We start from the raw sequence: 21,693 nt of genomic DNA on the forward strand, positions 1-21,693 counted from the left end.
GCAACAGTCCCCGCCCCAATGCCCTTACGCATGCGCAACAGAGCGAGCCGTAGGCGCCCCCACAATAGACGTTTTTTTCTCTCAGTCGAAGAACTACAGCTCCCAAGAACCTCCTCGGCACCGCCTCCCGATGTGGCCCTGCCCCCTCCTCTTGTGCCCCGCCCTCCCACTAGTCCCTTCCCCTCCCTCCCAGTGTGTGTCAGTGACCCAAAGGCGGTTAGAGGCGGAGGGACCGTTGGGGGCGCCGCCGCCGCCTCCTCTCCAGCGCCAGCACCAGCAGCGGGAGCAGCAGCAGCAGGAACAGCAGCAGCAGGAGCAGCGGCTGCAGCGGCTGTGCGGCGCCACCGGATCTGCCTGCAGCCCGGGGAAGGCTCACCACAAAGCGGGCCCGCGCCTCTCTCCGGTCCGCGCTCCTCGGCTCTCAGCTCGGCTCGGCGTTCCACTCGGCCTCGCGGGGCTCGGCGGCTGGCGGGAAGGCGGCGGGCTCCGCGGGTGCCTGCGTTCAACCGGTGCTCGCGCCGCCCCCGCGCCCCTGGTGTCGGCGCTCCGGCTCCTCGCGGCGGGCCGAGCTGGCGTTCCGGCCCCCAGCCGTCGTCCGGTGAGTGCGGCGCTGGCGAGGGGAAGGGGGCGCGGGGGCCCGGCGGCGCGGAACTTCCTCCGAGGCTGTGCCGGTGGCGGCGCGGCTATGCGCGCGCCCGGCCGCCCGCGGGGAGGCGGCGGGGAGCGGAGTTTGCGGCGCCGCATCCCGCGCTGTGGGAGGAAGCGCCTTTGTGAGGAGCTGCCCGGAGCGCCCTCCCCCCACGGCTGGAGCGGCCGCGCGGCGGCTGCGAGCCCCGGGCCGGCTAGCTGCCCGGTTCTCGGTCCCGCGGCCGGGCTGCAGGCCGGCCAAGTGGAAGGGGAACAAAGGGGCGGTGGGCTTTTCTTTTGTTTGTGTGAATCTGGTTAACTTCTGCTTCCTTACATAACGCAGACTTCCAAGTTAGTCATTCTTTTTATTGTTATGATTATTGTCATCATCTCTGTGTGCCTCTCACATTTCCTTTCATCTTTGGATCTCCGAGCGTTTTAAAAACATTAATTAATCCCGCCTCCCGGGCCCTTGCCAAGCCCGTTTCCCTAAGTGGGTAAACTGAGGTCCAGAAAGCCCTCAAATTGATGGATACGCTTGATGTACCGCGCCTGGTGTCTGAGGCTCGGAAAGCGTTTATGAGTAATAACTCATTCTCTAAATGCCCTGTGGAAAAGTTAAAGATGCTCATTTTACTTACAGGTTAAGTGAAGTCTGAAGGAAGCCTGGGTAATTGTTAGGTAGTTGAGACAATAATTCCTTTAAAATAGTGTTTGAATCTTAAAACCTCAAAGGAGTTTCTGGAAAATCTTCCGACTGGTGAAGATACTCAACGCCATAAACTCACTTCGCCATCTATTATGTCTATATGTGCAGGACTCTTAGGAAGTCGGAGAGCAATGAGGAGAGGAGGGGATAGTTTCTGCTTAGCCTACGTTTAACACGTTGTAGTCACTAAACACAGCGTTTTGCGCTGTGGTTCGAGCCCCAATAGTTCCCCTTACCAATTATTATTGAGCACCTCATCCATAGGACGCTTGATCATACCGAGAATTGGAGCTTTTGTGTATCAGTAGGCTGTCTGTTTGGGGTCAGAGGCTCTTTACTTACTTAGTAGAACGTCTTTGTGTGTGTGTCTTCGGAGCAGGTACTTTTGTGACAGATAGGACATTGTCTTGTCTTCGCGTGGGACTGAGTTTGCCTAGTAGTGTGGGTTTAAAGTTTTTGAGTTATGGAAAGGGTGCAGTTCCTCAAAATCTTCGGTTTCGGTTTATGATACGTTTTTGCAGGTAACCGAAAATATTTTCTCAGAGTCCTCAGATACACATACTTGAAACCTCCTGGTTGTCTAAATACAACAGATAAGTTTCTGTTGTTGTTTTCTTTTCACATCTGTAGTAGATAGAGGGCAGTTAATCTTCTTTTCACATCTGTAGTAGATAGAGGGCAGTTAATCCCGGTAGGTTTTAAAGTATTTTGGTGCTGACTGGAAGATGTGAAAAGTATAAATCAAATGTTATTTCTACAAGTTCTTTTCCTCAGTTGTGTGAGACTCAGAACTGTAGTAGCAGTATTTTCACTTGGATAATTTAATTTTGTAATGTATAGCAGCCCCTGGGTTTTAATCTGGTGGGTGTGTCAGAAAATGAAAGTGAGACCTTGTTTTCTTCCCTGTTCTCCAACCTATCCAGTTTCTGAAGTTTGTTGACGGATGATACATTTAACAATTTGAAAATGGGACTGTTAAGTGTGTGGAAGATTGCATGTTATGGTTAGAGCGTCTCAACTTTAAGCTTTTAAGGAGGAAACTTACACCTAGGTTTTTAGTGTAATAGAAGCATTGTTCTGTTTATTGACTTGAAACAGTAAACTGAAAATCCATCTTAGTTGCATATTTGGGGGTTATTTATGTGCTCCTTAAAATTGGCATTTAAGTAACCTTATTTTGAACTTTTTCCATGGTACTTACCAACCAGATTTTTCAGGGCCATTTGTACTTTTAAGGGAACTACTAACAGTGCCTTTGCTCAGCCCGATCCCAGGAGTCCAGAGGAGGAAGTAAGCGAATTTTGGCTTTGCAGGTTTCTCAAGCTCTTTGGGAAACTTTTAAAACAGATGGCCAAAAAATATGGGGCAGGAAATAGTGCTACTGAGGCAGGTTTCAGGGGGAAGCCTCCGAATGTTTCCATTTACCTTAGTTTCAACTTCCTTTTCCCTTTCAAAATGTCAGTTGTGTTTTGAGTCCTTTGATTTAGAGCGAGCCCCGTTGTGACGGTGCAGTGGAGAGCTGTAAAGGGCTGTAGAGTTCTGCCATTGAACAGGTTTGCAGATAGAAGCTTCTGTAGGTAAGAGACGCTTTCAGCCAAGACAGCATTGGAAACTGTCCAGCATGTGTATACATTTCCCGTGGAATGGTAAAATAGGCCCTATCCCTTCAGTCAGACTTACAGAGATCTCTCCCTCTCTCTCACACACAGATTATGTTAAAGCGTTGTAAATGGCCTTTGAGGTGGTTTTGGGAGTCATTTTGGAGAAAAAATATTTTATTCCAGTTATAATTTTAACTGAGAAACATAAAGCATATTCTAAGAAAAGCCATTGGAAGAAGGAAAATTAATAGGTAAGGAAAACTGACAAAGATTTTAGGAAGTACAATAGTAAAGATTCCTGAAAACATTTATAAATAATTCAACCAAATTTTAGTTGAAGCCCCAGACAGTGACTTACACATAGCATTTTCCGTTTCTAGGAAACCCTCCACTCATGTTACAGAAGAGTAAATAAAAGCATGCTTTCAGATGATTTGCGTTGTTCTAGAGTTTCTTATTAGACATTGTGGTAGAGTTTTTACACTTTGTTGTTTGTCTTTGTTAAAGTTTGACCTCTGCTAGACAGAGTCTCCCTCAGCCCACACACTAATATGTGGGACCTTAAAACAGGTACGGGTCATTCAAAGATCTGGATGTGATTTCAAGTCCTCTCTTAGTCTTTTTTGTGTTATTTTAAGTAGATCAATAGTTGGAAATACTGGCTAGCATATTATACTTAGGAAATTCTTAAGTAATTTTTGTGCTGGTGAAACGAGTTTATGGTAAAGAGAAAAAGCGTGAAATTTCTTGAGTGAATGTCAGGGGATTTATAGGTTTGTTTGTTTTTAGGCGATCCCCCACCCCAATAAGATTTTGCCTTGTAGCCCACCGAATCCTTGACACCTTATCCTTGAACAGAAAATCCTCCTTAGCCTCCCTAGGGGTGCTCCATTCTGGAAGATTGGAATCTTTTGGTAGACTAAGTAGTTCTCTCAGAACATTGCACAGGCTGTTTTAGATGATGATGATGATGATGCTACAGCAAGCTCTACTTCAGACAAACAGGGTTCTTCATTTTATTTTTGTGTGTGTGGAAGATGCCCGTCTGTTACCCACCCACAGAAGCTTTTCCGTACAGGTAGATGCCAGAGGACAACTATGGACTTTGGTTCTCTTCCACTGCGTGGGGCCAGAGATTAAATTCAGATCATTAGGCTTGGCTGAAGTCTCTTGTAGCTCTTGTATCCTGTAATATTACACCTCACAATACCATTTAGAAAAATAGAATGTACTTATGCCTGTAAATGAGAAAATCCTGACATCTGCCAGTTAATCTTGACCATTTGTGTAGTTAAAAATTAATCCAACACACATGGAATTTACTTCCTTTTCAAAGCATTTGTTGTTGCTTTTATTTTGTAATGAACCTCTTGGGATGTGGCTAACTGTAAAAATATGTAGTATCTCTAGTTTCCCATAATTTTCTGCCTCCTTCTTTGTCTTCATCTTCTTCGTTGTTTTTGCTACAGTTTGTTCTTCCTTGCCCAACTATCTAGAATAAACCAAGAAATATTTAAACACACTTAAACACTCTAACTTATTATACTGCATTCCTGCTGAATTTCAACATACAAAGTATGGTCAGCTCTTGTTTTAGAAGTAGATGTACACTTCTAAGGGCATTAAAGCAAGCAATAAAAATAAATACATGTTTTCTACCCAATTCTGATTGCTTAATAGTGACTGCTTGATGTGCTGCTGTGTTTAGAAAGCAGGGGGTCTAGGTTCCACTTACTGCCACTAGACTTTGACATGAATGTCAAATAATTTATTCAATGTACACTGGGTACTTTTTCTGTGTCAAGTGCTGTCTAGTTGATATCGCCCTAACTGCTGTTTTACATCATAATCACAAGCACAATAAAATGAATGAGCACACTGAGGGTCTTGCTTAGTGGTTGCTAGTATCTATGAGGCCATAGGTTCAAACCCCAACACCACCAAAATTAAACATTTAAAAATATTTCATGTTTCAAGAGAGAAATGATCATGTTTCTTTCAGACATAAATGGCAGAAAGTAAGAACAGACGAAGAAACTAAGATTTAAATTTGCCTTTGGAGGGCTCTCTGCCAAATGTAATAAATGGACTTTCATTGAATGGTGCTTTGAGCAAGTTAACTGTAAAAGGATATCTGGAGCCGGGCGGTGGTGGCGCACGCCTTTAATCCCAGCACTCGGGAGGCAGAGGCAGGCGAATCTCTGGGAGTTCGAGGCCAGCCTGGTGTACAAGAGCTAGTTCCGGGACAGGCACCAAAGCTACAGAGAAACCCTGTCTCGAAAAAACAAAACAAAACAAAATACAGATAGTTGAGACTCTGAATTTTTAATGAAGAAGAATTGTCAGTTTTTCTTTTAAGGTGTGATGATACAAATCTTTACTTTGTAGGAATAGTTAATGAAATATAATTTCTAGGGGCTGTTGAGATGCATAGTCAGTAAAGTGCTTCTTGTTTTGTAGTAGAACCTGAGTTTGTTCTGTGCATTCATGTAAAAAGCCTGGCATGGAGTCACCATAGACAGGACAATGCCTGGGACTTGATAGCCAGCCGGTGTAGCTGAATCAAAGATTTAGTGGAGAATATCTAAAAAGGTGGAACCAAAAACCAAACAACAATAACAACAAAAAGCTAAAGGCCCATATTCTATGTCAACTCTGGCCTCCAAACATAGGTGTACACACCTATATACAAATGATACAAATGTGCATGAACCAAAAATAGGATGTCTGGATTTTTTTGTTTGTTTTAAATTATTTGAAAAGGGGAAAACATTGATGGTATGTAATTGGCCTAGATTGAAAATGGTTGGGGATAGATGCCATACAGATAGATACAAGAAACCTCATATATTCTTTCTACTTTTGTGTAATACATAAAAATTTTGTACACATGGAAATATATCAGGGACGTAGTAGAAGGACCGTAGAGAGAGCGGAAGATAGAGGATCATTAAGAAAGACTTCATTTAGGGAGTTATTCTGTATAGGTGAATGATGCTCTTCCCAGAAGTCTTACATTATTAAATAAAAATCCCATTTCAGGTGTGGGATACCACCTTATGAGTTATTGGTCATGGAAGCCCCAAAGGACCCCCAAACAATATAGGCTACAGTCAGTTGCCCTTGGTTACCCTCCAGAACTAGATAAGACCACATACCTTGGTTGCAGAACATAGAGAAGCCGCTCCGAACTGAGCGCAAAGCTTCCTCCCTGCTGACCAGCTTTCCCAGTGCTAGAAAGTGCTATTTGGCTTCTAGTGAAGAAAAGTCGTCAGGGATCTTAAAGCAGCTGTGAACCATGTGATCTGCAGTTCCAACCTGCCAGCTAAGATGTGCCCACGGGGACAATGGTGGCATAACTGTTAAAGTGGTAACCAGCCACTTTCAGGTTGTTTTATAAGCCTACCACATAGAAATAGTTCATCCCAGGTACCCTGAACCTGGTCCCTGGATGAGGACATCTGTATCACTTCCTGTAAGGCTTAGGAAGCATTGTTAAACAAGGGTACAATGAATGCGAGTGCTGGGAGATGGAAATCAGTGCTGCTAAAGCTGCGTTCTGGACCTGGCATGTTGGTTGCACCATGAACTCATAGTAGCAATGGCTGTCTGCACAAAGTTGAGCCCATCAGTGTTCATTATAGATGGTGATAGGACTCGTAAGGCCCCATCCTCCCCAAGGAACTATATAGGCAGTTAGTGATTGCTGGGGGAGGGAAGAATCGTTTCTCAATGGTGTAATCATGATACATTGCTCTTGGTCAAGTAAATAATTACACCACACCCATATTTATCTAAGTAATTTGACTAAATACAGTGGGTCTCCCCAAAAAATAAACCCTGAAGATAGAAAAGTAGGAAAGGTACTTGCTGGAAAGAAGGGGTTCAATGGGAAGATGGAAGGAGATTATGATCAAAGTAATTATATACATACATTTATCGATATAATGATAAATATTTGAGTGAAGGCTTTGGGATGTAAGAGTGCAAGACTAATCTTGTCAGACATGCTTGATAAGGGGGGGCAGCAGGTACAGTGACCCTGAGCTGCAATGGCCCTGGACTGCAGAGAGACGATGAGTATGAGAGTAGGCCTGGAGCGGGCTCGGTGGTTTTAGTGCTTACTGTGCGAGTAAGAAGTCTGGAGTTGGCGCCCATATCAATGCTGGGCAAACATGTTGGCCTGTCTTTAATCTTAACATTTGTGAGGCAGAGACTAGATCCCCAGAACAAGCTGGTTAGTTAGACTAGTTGAGTCAACAAGCTCTGAGTTCAAGTGAAAGACTCTTGCTCAGTATGTAAAAGAAGAGGGTAATTGAGGAAGACTCTTGATGTCAGTCTCTGGCCTCCACATGTACCTGCACATATGTGACTATGACTATGCATGTATGTACAGACATAGTCAGGAGATAATGTGAGAATAGTAAAAAGTATAAGGCTCGCTCTCCATCCTTGCTTTAATTGTTCCTGTGTGTGTGTGTGTGTGTGTGTGTGTGTGTGTTTGTATATATAGTCTTTAGCCATTATGAAAATCATATTCATCAATATGAAGATTGCTCAGAATAGTTTTAGAAGGTTTTTTAATTGCTTTAAAAGCCTGTCTGACAGCCACACATGAAAATAGTTCATTATTTTGTATTAATTCTTTGACTCCTTGTTTTTGAGGAAAGAAGGCTTATTAGCTATAGGTTACTTCATTTTATTTTTCAGATAGGGATTTTGACAAGAGAAAAATAGGAAGTAATATGAGGCTATTTCTAAACACCACATCCACTCTGAGAAGGCAGATACTATTTCTAAAAATTAAATCCACCCATGATCTGAGGGGTTTAATAATGTTCTGAACAATTACAGCATTTGGATGAGTATAACTCTGAATGTGAAAGTAAACTTGTTTGGATATTTATGTTCTAAATATTAAAACAGATATACACACGTGACTATGTCCATTTCTTAAATGTTTTACTCAAAAACAGTTGTTGCAGGTAAATTTCACATGTATCATGTATTTAGGACTAAACAGTACATTTAATGGTGACCAGTTAGTAAAAGGTAAAATAAAATGCATTCATTAACAAAAGACTGAACTTGAAAGTGTAGGAAAATTGTGGAACTTTCTAGTTGCTGTGGCATACAACTGGGGAACTGGAAGACTGACAGGTATAATGTCACGAGATGAATGTGGGGCTTGGGAGATGGCTCAGTCAGACTGGCACCCATGTAACGCAAGCCTAACCTGTGGCATGTACCCGTAGTCCCCGGCACTGCAGAGGTGGAAACAGGAAGCTCTCTGTAGCTCACTGGCTAAGCCAGCTTTGCTGAAAGGCACGCTCCAGGCTCTTGAAGAGACTGTCTCAAAAACGAGAAGGAGAGCAATTGAAGAAGACACCTACATCAACCTCTGGCCTCCGCACATGTACATGTGGAATATGAGTCTGAATCACAAATTGTGTATTCATGCTTAATTTCTCAGATCTACTGAGAAATAAAGTTGAATCTTCAATATTAGAACTATAGAAAAAAAATAGATCCTTTAATACTTTTATTAATTCCTTGAGCATTTTCATTCAATGTATTTTGAACATTATTCTCTCTCACTCCTCCCACATCTACCTCACCCCATCTCCAACTCATCTTAAAAAACAAAACATCCAGTCCAGCTTGTGCTGTCCATATGATCGTGGGTGAGGGGTCACACCCTTTAAAAACTCTCTCTTTTCTAGAATCCATGTTCATGAGGGGCTCATGAACCCCTTGGGTCTCCTTCCATGTTAGAATGTTGACTGGCTTGATCAATTGCAGACAGCTGTAGCTGCTGTGAGCTCGTGAGCACATCTGCCCTGTCAAGTCCAGAACACAGTTTCGCTCCAGTCCCTCCTGACTCATGGCTCTTAAAATCTTTCTGCCCCTCTTGTGCAGTGGAGGAGACACATGATACAGATGCTCCATTTGTGACTGAGCACTCCACTGACATTTATTCTTTGCACTTTGACAAATTGTGAGTTTCTGTATTAACTGCTGTACCTGCACAAAGAAACTTCTCTGATGAGGTCTGAGAGCTGCCCTAGTCTATGGGTATGGAGGTATTAATTTAGATGGCCATTGGATCCTATGCCATTTTAGCAGAATAATAGTATTGGGTCATCCCTGGACCTTATGAGCACTCCAACCATAGGCTGAAAAAAAAAAACGGATCTTACCCAAATGTTTAAATGTCCAGAAACTCTTGATTAGAGATTTTTAGAAATTTGTGTATAGGACAATGTAGATATTATTAATATATGTAGATATTATTAATTTTGGAAAATTAATCTTTGTACTTCCTACAGTCAGTGTTTCCAACCTGAGAAATGAAACTTATTTGATAATTTAATAAAGACTACATTTTTCTATTTATGTGAAATGATAGAGGAATGTAGTATTAATTTATGGAAGCTTCATAAATTAATACTACATTCAGGTAGGAACTATATGTTGTTAGAGCAACAGTTGGTAGCAGAATTAATAGCTGAGTGGAATTTCAAAGGGTATTTTCTGCTCTTAGTATTTGTTGTCTTTTCATTCATATTTTTTAGAATTTAATGGCAATAATCAGAATTTGTGAACTTTAATTATAGCCATTAAGATTACAAATACACATCTGTATTAAGAATACTTTATGGGTTCTGGGAAATGAACCTTTCACCTTAGACCATGACCAAGTTCATCAGTAACTTCTCAGACAAGGCTCTGGTGCCAGTAAACATTGCCATGACTTAGTCAAAGTCTTGATTGACCACATTTTGGCACTATGCCAAGACTGAGCTGGTTCCTCCAACCTCTGCTGAACTCCTACAACTATTGGGAGTGTGAAAAAAAAAATAATTCAAAGTACTAAACTGGTAGTTTCAAACAGCTTACAGTTAAGGAAACTGCAGAATGGTTTGGTGGCCACTGAGTTGTGGATGTGGTTTTACATCAGAAAGATCATAAGCAAACGTGGCATCATAGCTATGATGTTTGAAGACCAATCTTTAACAGTGGATCTTATTTGAGTTCTTATTTGAATGTTCTAACCACATGTGTTGTGACTGCCATCTGGATAAATACTGCCTGTCAGATTAAAGAAAAGGGAATACGTTATTAGTGTTGGTTGGTTGATTGATTGAAATAGAGTCTCTATATTTAGCCCTGGCTGTTCTGGAACTCACTATATAGATCAGACTGGCCTTGAACTCACAGACATCTGCCTTCCTCTGCCTCTGGAATGCTGGCACTAAAGGCATTGGCCACCATGCCCAGCTGTATTAAGAGTACTTTAGCAAAACCCTGTCTTAAGATATTTTCTGTAAATTGTTAGAAATGTAATATATATGTGTGTGTGTGTGTATTTATTTATGCGTATATATGTGTGTGTGTATAAATACCCAGACTCAGTCCTTATGTAAACATACTGTGAGGATGGATGGATTAAAATGGATGGATTAATTAATGTATTTTAAACACCACTGTGCTAGCATGAAATACAGAGCAGCCTATGTTTAATTCTTGGGCTTTATGTTAACTCTAAAAGTTGTAAAAGCTGTCTTTGATTCACTTGTAAAAAAAAAAAAAGGCAATAAAGGGTAACTATGTAGCAATTTCCTGTTTCTGCCTTAACCTGTTCCTTTTTAACTTCTTATCTTTGCCTTTGTTTTGCTTCTTTTTTTTTTTTTAAATGTGTATCTGGTAACGTGGTATATTCTGTCAGACACAGAGATACAACTATTTGACCTGTGGGATGTAGATTTTTTAGATCAATAAGGGAAACCGAAATAGGCATACTGAATTGGAAGCTTCATAAATTAATACTACATTCAGGTAGGAACTATATGTTGTTAGAGCAACAGTTGGTAGCAGAATTAATAGCTGAGTGGAATTTCAAAGGGTATTTTCTGCTCTTAGTATTTGTTGTCTTTTCCAAAATGTGAAACAATTGGAGCCTTAATTAGCACTATAATAATATAATTTGAGGTGACCTTAGGAGAGAATTGTCTGGATTTCCGTTGTTGCGTTTTCTCCTCATATTCAAGCAAAAGATAGGAGAAGATGGGTAATGTGATAAGTTTCTACCTTCCTTCCACAAGAATGAAGTGAAAAGTGGTTGATTGGCCTTGATGTTTCCTAGTTGTTTATTATAGTTTTCAACATATAAGTGGGATTAATTTTTTTGAAGGCTCAATTAAGTTTAGTTTTATTTTTTAATAGTAAGTGGAACCATTAGGAGGTGCTTTGTTGGTTCTCCAAACCTCAGTGCTGTATTCCTGATTCCTGGCAGACACTATCCTTAGTACTTCAGTTCCTCTGTGTTTATGGCAGATTAGTGAAGTGTGAGTACTGGGCAGTAGTTTTCTTCATTTCAGGCTATGGTTAGCATGAGGGGTTTTCTTCAGATTGTTCTCATTGCCATTCTGTGCATTTAACATAAAAGGACAAGAGCATCCAAATTACAAACCTAATTAAGTTTATTATTCATGAGAAAATGTGTTGAGATATGTCTTTGTAAAGTAGTGGTTGTTGTAATTAGAAACCACAACCTTGTCTGTATGTAGACTCCCCGCATCAGAACACTCTACATGGGCTCACTGCTTTACTGTAACTTTCACATAAAGCAGGGTGATTCAGTCTTTGAACTAGTTCTTGCAGTTTACCCGAGAGCTGTGACAGATGTTGAGGAGGCTCTTAAACTGTTGAACGTAGGGCATACACTGACTTAGTGATACCAAATCAAAAAAGATGTGACATTCAAAGAGAAAATGCTTCTGCTGAAAATTCCCAGTTGTGTGTTCTTTAAACAAATTAGAGGTTTTCTTGTATATAAATCATCTCTTAAAGACCAGTCTTTTAATAAGGCTTTCACCAGAATTTGCCTCCTAAAGTTGCTTTGAAAATGGTTTCCAAAAAGGATTTGCTGGGTTTCATAACTGTGTAGGCTGTTAATGATTCAGTAGGCCCCTCATTCTCCTCCTACCCTTTATATTGAAAGCTCTTTCATAGCACCGAGGTGCCCTGAGTCATAACGGCTGAACTCTAAAAAGAATTGTCATATGGGAAAATTTGCCATGAAGTGAAATTGTCAGGAAACAGTTTGAGTCAGAGATTCATTGATCATAGTGATAGAACCTAAAGGTTCAACCTTTATTTAAATCTTTGAATGTACTTATGTGAACATGTCTTTATTATAGAATTGCAAACCCTGTAATAGCCTAATAAAACCTTCAAAGGTGTGTATTCCCTCCCTGTTAAATTTTAATTGGTTTGACTTTTATTATCTGTTACATAAAAAGAACATTTTTATTGTATAAATACATCAGAGAAGAGAGGCATTATGTGCTGGATAAAAATCCCAACCCTAAAGTTAGACCTAGAATTCTGATTTGTTTATTTTGTTGCTGTGTATTTCTTTTAGCCCACCTTAGCCTTAGTTTCTTTGTCTTTACGAAGTCACATGCTCTGTAGTACTTATGTTCTCTTTGGAACCCCTCATAAAAGTTATAACTAAATGTCGATCACAAACCAGCTTCAGATGACTTTTGGCCTTTTGAGTCTGGATCGTTGTGTTTCCTGGACAAACTTTATGGTTATCCTGCCTTAGCTTCCTGGGTGCTGTGCTGTGCTGTATTACAGATATGCACAGCAGCACCCAACCAGACTCTTTTCTTGATACAGCATTTAATATACAGTTGGCGCTTTAGATGACACCCATCTGTCATCTCAGCCTTAGTCTCTTTCAGCTTCAAGATTCCATGACTTCAAATTGTCTGCCTATAGGAAGTCTCACTTCTATACTGATTTGCTTCTGTAAAGATAGTCTGTGCTAATGCCTCTTTATATTCATGATTCACTCTTTGATACTACACGAACTTAAGAATTCTTTATATTCAGGGATAGCAGTTTAATGTTTCATTAAAGATATTGAAAGATTAGAGAAAATTTACAGGACACCAAAAGGGATAGAACAAATTAAAATACTTAGCAATAAATTGATTAAAATCATTTCAAGTTCTAAAGATTCTCTAGCGTGAACCTCATGTAAATGAAGTTCAGAATGATGTTTGTAGACAAACCGTGAAACCAGAGATTAAAAGCCTTAGTTCTAGCTCTATGGACTGGCTTGTGATGTGGTTGTCTTCTTTATTTACTTAATGGAACCATACCATTACTTCTCAAATATTACTATATGAAACCAGGGGATGATATTAAGATGCACATTTTCATTCAATGTGTCTGACTAGAACCGAAGTTCTTATTTGTTTTCTTAGGATTTTTGAAACACATTATTATTATTATGTAGTATCTCAGGCTGGCCTTGAACTCTCTGTATGGTCTAGTTGGCTTTGAAATCAGCTTCCCAAGTGTTGAAATTATAGGTATGCTACTACTGTGAGCCATGCGCCACATTTTACTTACAAAACAAGTAGTAATTCCAAGGCCTTTGGATTTAGGGGTCTTACAGGTGCTCTTGTTTCTTTCCCTCTAGTTCTTATATCACTACTAAACTGTTCTTTGGACTCACTCCCCGTACTTCAGTCTAATAGCACATTAATCATGGTGTTTTTTCCACTCTGCGTATTATTCACAGTAAAGATAGGGTAGAATAACAAAAACTTTGACTAGAAGAAAACTGGATTCAGATCCTTACTCCATGGGATTAATAGCTCTGTTGCCTTGAGCAGTTGACTTGATTTACTTAACCTCAAGGATCTAAATACCTTTCTACCAGCTCTGAAAGGGATAAAGACACTTTGTTCAGTCCACAGTGCAGAGCAAACATAAAGCAGATACTCAGAAATTAGAGACCAATTTTATTGTTATTAGCATTCTGCTATGATTATTTTTATTTGGTGTCCCTGGTCCTAGTCACCATGTTTCTCATTCATCCTCCATATTGCTATCAGAGTTATTTTCCTGTGTGTTGAGAAAGTGCTGTGCAAGCGTTCGGTAACCAGTGCAAAAACAAACCCAGGCAATTCTTTCTGAATGAAAATAACAGAATAGGGAGGGAGATATTAAAAGCAATTAAATGTACAAATCAGTACAGATCAGGTTGCTGTGAGAGAGCAGCAGAAGGGACCCGTGTTTTATTGGCTAAAAAGAGAGCTCTCTGAGTTGAGTCTGTACGCTGTCAGGAACACGAAGGCACCGGTTAATTAAAGAGAGCAGTATTGTTCAGGCTAAGAGGATGGCATGATCAAAGACCTGGTAGGATAGTGGTACCGTGTACTGAGCTAAAGACTCTGGAGTGGGCCAGGTGGGATCAAGAGATGGAACACCTTGAGCTTGTCAAGTCGAGGGTCTGGCCAAATAAACTCAGTTTTGTCAGTCCCCTGCACTGTGTTCCCATTTCCTGTTATGTCTGTTCAAATGCATTATCTTGGCTTATAAAGTCTTTATGTGGTCTCCTCTACTCTAGCTACAATCTCCCCTTCATTATCATGCTTGTATTAATTGCTTTTCTGTTACAGTGATAAAGCACTGACCTTAAGAAAACCCTTAAGAAAAGGTTTATCTTGACTTATTGTTCTAGAGGAATAGAGTCCATCATGGTGGAGACAACATGGCATGTTAGCAGGAACAGAAAGCTAGCTGGTCACATTTTATCAGCACACAGGAAACAGAACAGGAAGTAAGGTGAACTATAAACTCTCAAAGCCTGCCCCCAGTGATATTCTTCTTCCAGCAAAGTTCTACCTCCAAAAGAGTGCCTGACCTCCTCAAATAGTACCATCACCTTGGGACCAAGTATTCAAATACCTAAACCAATGGGGGAGCATTTCTCATTTAAACCACCACAGTGCTTAAACCACAAAGACATTCTTATGCTTTGCAAGGTAGTTTTGGACCTCTGCATATGTTAGTCCCTTTGCTTGAAATAAATTCCTTTGCCTGATGCCTTTCCATTACACCAAGCATTTTGGGTAGTATACAAGAGACTCTTCTCAAGTTAGGGCCTTGGGCCTCTTTATTGTTTGATTAATGTCTTTGTAGTAACACGTAAAATCTCCCTCCCTTCCTTCACCCTAGCCTCTCTCTCTTCTTCCTTCTCCTCTCTTCCCCTTTATTTGTGTGTAGCCTCCTGAGCTTTGTAGCCCAAGATGATCTTGAATTTTTGATCTTCATTCTTTCCCTTGACAAGTTCTATAACTACAGACAGCACCGCCAACCCAGGACTTAATGCATGCCAGGCAAGCACTCACCAGCCTAGCTACATCCCCATCCACTTTAGTAGGCCATACCTGTGTGTATAGAGATCTAAATTCACTATGTTTTGCTCCTAGCGTCTACAAATTATGGGAAGAACTCAGCAAATTCGGTGAGTGGGTGTTGTTGTTATCATCATCATCATTAAACCAGGCAAACCTAAACCCCTACATCCTAAACTTGGATGTGTGTTCTTTGCTCCCATGAGGCCCAAACACTATTTTACTAGATTAAGTTGACCTTAAGTTGTTTTACATAGCTTTGTAAGGGCAGGGGTCAAGTCTTAGTTTTCTTGTTTCCCTGGTGCCTAATACATTTTTCATGGTTTTTGTTTGTTTGCTTGCTTGGTTTTGTTGTTGCCACGTGTGGGTGCGTGTGTTGACAGGGTCTTACTGTTTAACCCAGGCTGGCCTTAAACTTGCAGTCCTCCTGCCTCAGGCTCCTGAATTCTAGAAGTTGCAATTGGGAAAATTGCATTCGATCCTAGTTTCTAATTACATTAGATCATAACTCAGCCACAAAGTTCATAGGAGATAGGTAGTAGTGGTGGCTAGTCAGGGACAGAGTTTGAATGTAATTACCAGCATGTCTCAAATGTTTGCAAGATTTATTTCCTTATCTTATTTTACATGATGAGTGTTTTGCCTGTTTGCATGTATAGACACCACATATGTATGTGCCTACTGCTCGTAGAAGCCAGAAGAGGGTGTTGGATACTCTGGAACCTAAGCCATAGTTGTCTGTGAGCCTCCATGTAGGTGCAGGAGCTGAACTCCCAGGTCTTTTGCAAGAGCAGCAAGCTCTCATTCACACAGCCATTTCTCTAATTCCTCAAATGCATGCTTTCTAAGCTTGATTATAATGTATATAAAGATGCTAATAATAACTGAAATCTCAGTAATCCTTTGAAACAGTTGTGAAGGTCATACTTCATCACTTCAGTATTTTAAATATATTAACATTGTTTCCTTGTCTTACAGCCTTTAGCCACCTTAGTTTTAGGTTCTCTATCTTTTTCCTGTCCTCTCTATACTCTTTCCCCAGATCAGGTAATTCTGTTGGTATTGGGTTTATATTCCAGTCCATCTCTCTCTTCTAGGCTCAAGAGTTATATATGCATTTGTTTCCAACACCTCCCTTGGGTATTTCAAAAGTATCTTAAATTCCCATGCTTAGGACCCATAAGAATTTCCTGCGTTTTCTCCCTCTTCAAGTAATTTTTTCATCAAAAATTACTTTCCATATTAATTGTTTTTATTTTTCGAGACAGGGTTTCTCTGTGTAGCTTTGGAGCCTGTCCTGGAACTCAACTCTGTAGACCAGGCTGGCCTTGAACTCACAGAAATCCACCTGCTCTGCTTCCCAAGTGCTTGGATTAAAGGTGTGCACCACCACCTGGCATATTAATTTTATTTAAACTGACTGTATAGTCTTGTAAAGAGAAATTGTCAAAGTACTAATTATTAAGCTGTGGTGTGCTACTGCTATAGTCTAGGTGTTTAATATCTTATGACGATACTGTGAAATTAAGTAATATTGTAGGATGTAATGGTTGTGTATATAGGTCCTTAACCAGAATTTTTATGATTTAGTCCTAAATGTCACTTAAAGAGTGGATGTGTGTGAATGTGTTGCCAGCATATGTGTTTGCATACCATGTACGTGCATTACCCACAGACATCAGAGGCAAGAATCAAGTCTTCATGATTTGGAGTTCCAGACAATTATTTGCTGCCATGTGGATACTAGGAATAGAACCTGGAGAGGAGCAGCCAGTGAGCCATCTCTCCCAGTTTTCCCAAATGTCACTTTTTATTTTTGTGGCCTCAGGCAATTAAATTAGTTGATTTGGGTGTTGGTTTCTTCCTCTACAAAATAACCAATAGTACTACTTTTATTATTCATCTACTAAGAACATTATTAAGAATGAAAGACAACATGTTGACATTTATGATATAGGCTGCAAATATGCCAGTTATTTTTACTGTTATCTCAAGTTTGCAAGTAAGGAAATTGCTCCTCAGTGGAAGCTAGTCCAGTTACAGAAACTAATGTTGGTGTCAGCAGTCAGACAGAGACAGTCTGGCTCCAGGCCTCCTTTAATATCACTTTATTTTATTTCATCTCAAGTAATAACTGATCTCATCAGCGAGCATGCAGACTGCATATTAAAGGCCTCACCGTGATGAGAAGTGTTGTGATTTGCTCAAGGATGTGCACCTGGTGCTTTAAGGCGTGCTCTAAAATGGCCATGTGGAAGCTCACCTTGGTGAGATCTGGGAAACACAGTATGTGCTATAATTCCACATTAATTCCATGTGCATTGTTTGCTTTTCTCTCTTCTTGGTCTAAATCGTCATCCTCCAGAAAGCTACTGTGCGTAGCTACACAGTATTACTACAGTGACTTTAGCTGTGATTTACTTTGTTGAGCCTTTTGCTAACCAAATTTTTAGGATATCTTAGGCACTCAGTAACATGTCATAATCACATAGTGCATGTAATCAAGAATTTTTACTTTATGATTAACTGTTACCTTTTGACATTATGCAATAATTTGCCTTTTTTTTGTCTAAGATTTTAATTTTTGAGGGAGTTGTTTATGAATCCCAGTTTTTACCAGGTGCTTTTTAAATTGATGCCTTTGTATTAAAATTTGTATATTGAATTTCCTTAATTTTCTAAGCTTTAGTCACTGGCTCTTGTTTAACCCATAGGTAAAAGCATACCTGTTTACTATTTACAGCATAGCTAGATGGCTTACCCCATCTCCTCCTCCTGTTACTTGTTACTTTATTTTTTTTTTCATTTTTTTATCCTTTTCGAAGAAAAATAAAATTCTTTTTATTGATAATATGAGGCATAAAATAAAAGCCCTGTGTCTTTGAGAGGAGGGCAGACATAGAGAAGACAGAATCATCTGTGAGGAAAAATATTTTCATCTTTTCTTGGAACTGAATTCTATGACCTAATATTTACTGTAAGGAAAACAAACATACTTGAAATAGTTTTTTTAGACCATTGTAAGAGAAAACTCAGCTTACGGGATCAAGGGGGGTGGAATGCATTGATTTATATAAATTGGAGTGGCATCATTCTGCTCTAAGGCTCAAATAATGTTACCAATACTTTTTCTGTTCATTAAATTTTTATATAATGTGTTTGACTAAAGTCTACCTTTACCCTACCAACTTCACATGCTTGCCTGTTCTCTTGCTCACTTGTATGGCTCCTCTCTCCCTCCCTCCCTCCCTCCCTCCCTCCCTCCCTCCCTCCCTCCCTCCCTCCCTCCCTCCCTCCTCTCTCTTTTCTTCTTCCCTCCTTTTCCCCCTCCCCCCTCAAATACCCATTGATACCATTTACAGGAGCATTCCTGAATCCCAAAAGAAAACTGGCTCTCCTCCAGCAGCCATCCCCCCCCCCCCCCCCCAATCTGTGTGGGATTCTGACTGGCTTGATCTTATGCAGGTCTTCTACATGAGTCATAGGCTCTGTGAGTTCATGTTTACAATGGTCCTGTCATGGCTGGCAAACATTGTTTCCTTACAGATAAAGCTCTTGCAGTCTTTTTTACTCCCTCTTACATGTAACTTGGCAGGAAAAAGGTGTGATATAGATGTCGCATATAGAGCTGAACACTCCACAGTTTCTTATCCTCTGTATATTAACTGGTTGAGGGTTTCTGTATTAATTGCTATCTACTGCAAAGAGAAAATGGCTTTGTAGACATTATAAGCTGTCAGATAAAAGCCCATTGGGGTCTCATATACTAAGATGTAACAGACTGTTGCCATTGCTCTGTTACTCTCCAGAAGTTGATGTTAAGACCCGATTGCTGGAGACATAAGAAAATAAGATAATACCAACCCTGAAGCTTCATCCCCACGGACTGGCTTTCATGATTCTAGAAGGGAGGAAAGTCTCCTGTGAGCTGCAGTAGTAACTGACCTGGCAAGATAGACCCATTGATGCAGCAGTGGTGCAGGTGTTATGGGAGTAGCCAACTACTTTCTGCTTGGGTTTAAAGCCTGCTTCATGAGCCAGCACTGAGGTAGGAAGATCTCCATGAGTTTGAGGCCACAGCCAGAACTACACAGTGAGACCCTGACTTGAAAAACAAAAACAAAAGACAAACAAAAAGCTGCTCCAGTACTGTTAAATGAGCCCAAAACTTGTGGTTGGCTAGGTTAAATGAACATAGTAATAAACTACTGCCAACTGTCCATGGGATAGAAAGAGAGTCAATAAAATCAAATGTCTCAGTTTATTCAGTGAAATTATAACTGAGAATTATCTAACAGTTTCTGAAAGGGCCTAAAAAGATTTTTGTTATTTCATACTTTGTGTTTATACAAAGAGATGTTCTCAGCATTGGTGATTATAAAAAATGTCAGTCAACTCTGGGAACATTGGAGCTACTTTACATCCTCAATTGGTTTAACCAACAGTTAATACTCTGTGTAAACATAAGCACAACCAACTTATTACATTCAGATTTTCTTCATTTTTAGTGAACAATAAATTATATATATATATAAAGAATTGTTTTTAAATTATTTTATTTATTATTAGCAAGTATTTGATTTGTATGCCTGTTTATTGGGGTCATAAAAATTCTCAGATGAAAAGTGATTGAAAAGTGATTATACATATATGGTAAGTTGAGGAAACTCTGATTCGGATAGTTCTACATTCTTGAAATTCCTACTGCTGTGTGTGGATCTGGGTCTTCAAGGATCCTCAGTGTATCTGTGTGTTTGTATAGGTCTTGCATTTTTACAGAGTTTGAACAGTTTCTTTGAGATGAACTTTCTGAGATAGATACTTAAGTGCTTAGTGTTGGAAATTTTATAGATATTTGATGAAGAGCACTTTTACTACTAGCATAAAGAAAATATATTGATTTCGTCAAGGGTTAAAAATTCAAGTCCCCAGATACAACCATCTTTATAGTCATTAAGAACAGGTAAATAGAACCTGTTTAAATATGTTTCGGTTGTAACTTATTGAGTTGACAAGAATCAAATTGATCTAAAGAAAAGACCTCTACATTTACGGCATTCTGCACCTACTATTTTTGCATTGCCAATGCATACGCAAATTTTTCCATTTATGTTTCTTTTCAGAATATCATTCTGACTATAAGTTAATGATTTTTACAATTTATTGCTGTCTAAAAATTTCTCTTTACTTCCCATTTTGTTCTGGATGTCTTGGTTTCTTCCCTTCCACCAACACAAAGTGAGCAAGAGTTATGAAGAGACACTGAATTTAAGAACCCTGGCTTTTTTTCAAAACAAACTAACTTTTTAAAAACAGTATGACTGCTTTTTATTGATACCGAAAAAGGGAAGGCTTTGGCAAGCACTCACTAAATGTGTGAATAACCTAATTGATTTCACCATAATGCGTAGCTTTGCTGTTTGTCCTTGTAGATTCTTGGCTCAGTGAGCATACACTAGTATCACTCTTCTATGGTGAAAAGTTAAAAAAAATCCAGACTTACAGATGTGAATTCATCGGCACTATGCAATATCTTTGTTTCTTTCCTTCAGAGAGAAAGGGCAACATGGTAATTAGATCTTCTGTTGTGTTATGAAGTAATTAGGTAAACTTATTTAAGCTCAGTGTTTTGATTAATTTTGAAAACATTAAGAGGTTGCTACTGAAGATGGTGAGATGTATGAAATTTAAATTTTAAGCATGCTACTATATATTCTGCAGTAAGATTCTAGTAAAAAGGCCAAGAATGCATAATTAATGCAAAAAAGTAGATAAACACAGATCAAATTATACATTCAGAAACTCACTACAGATGTCATAATAGTCCAACTAAATCTTTAACTCAGGTTAAAATAAAAGATTTTAGGAAAGAATTTGAGAGCCAGTAAGAAAAAAGAGTTGACTATGGTGCTGGAATGAGGCAAAACAAATAATGATGGGCAGATAAAACCGTTGTACCTTTAAAATATGGTTTTTGAAATCTGATTGCTTAAAGACTGTTCGCTTTTAAGACCATCATTATATGGCTAACACAGAAAAATCACAGAAAATTTCTATGATGAAAACTGTTTTACCTGCTATGTATGTTTATCTTCTTTCTGAAACCTTAGTTAAAGGCTTTTGATGGGGCAACATTCAATCTTTGTTCCTGTTCTTCGGGCTCACAGTACTAGGCTCTTCTTTACCTTCCAGATGCCTTTCATTCACTTACTACACTGTTGTGTGATCTTTTTTTTTTTTTTTTTGATTTTTCGAGACAGGGTTTCTCAGTAGCTTTTTGGTTCCTGTCCTGGAACTAGCTCTTGTAGACCAGGCTGGCCTCAAACTCACAGAGATCCGCCTGCCTCTGCCTCCCGAGTGCTGGGATTAAAGGCGTGCGCCACCACCGCCCAGCTTGTTGTATGTTCTTTATGATAGTCTCCAAGCATACAAAAATACGGCCCCCATTTCTCGTTGGCTCTCATTAGTCTAACCAAATCTTCACTCCAGGGAACCTAATAATTTACCCTTGCCTTAACACACAAAAATAGTTTTT

At 39.7% G+C, this 21,693-nt stretch overlaps 1 protein-coding gene and 1 pseudogene across 1 annotated transcript in view; both read left to right on the top strand.

Annotated features, from left to right (window-relative positions):
* The first annotated feature begins 462 nt into the window (after positions 1 to 462).
* Peli1 (pellino E3 ubiquitin protein ligase 1) overlaps positions 463 to 21,693 on the top strand; it is a 52,393-nt gene continuing 31,162 nt past the window's right edge. Inside the window, exon 1 of the mRNA XM_075944440.1 lies at positions 463 to 598. The gene's annotated coding sequence lies outside the window, so the exon portion shown is untranslated. The remainder of the gene's footprint in view (positions 599 to 21,693) is intronic.
* Positions 9,499 to 9,971, top strand: LOC142832402 (ATP synthase F(0) complex subunit g, mitochondrial pseudogene; annotated as a pseudogene).

This window comes from Microtus pennsylvanicus, chromosome 12 (assembly GCF_037038515.1).
Source record: "Microtus pennsylvanicus isolate mMicPen1 chromosome 12, mMicPen1.hap1, whole genome shotgun sequence".
Lineage (NCBI taxonomy): Eukaryota > Metazoa > Chordata > Mammalia > Rodentia > Cricetidae > Microtus > Microtus pennsylvanicus.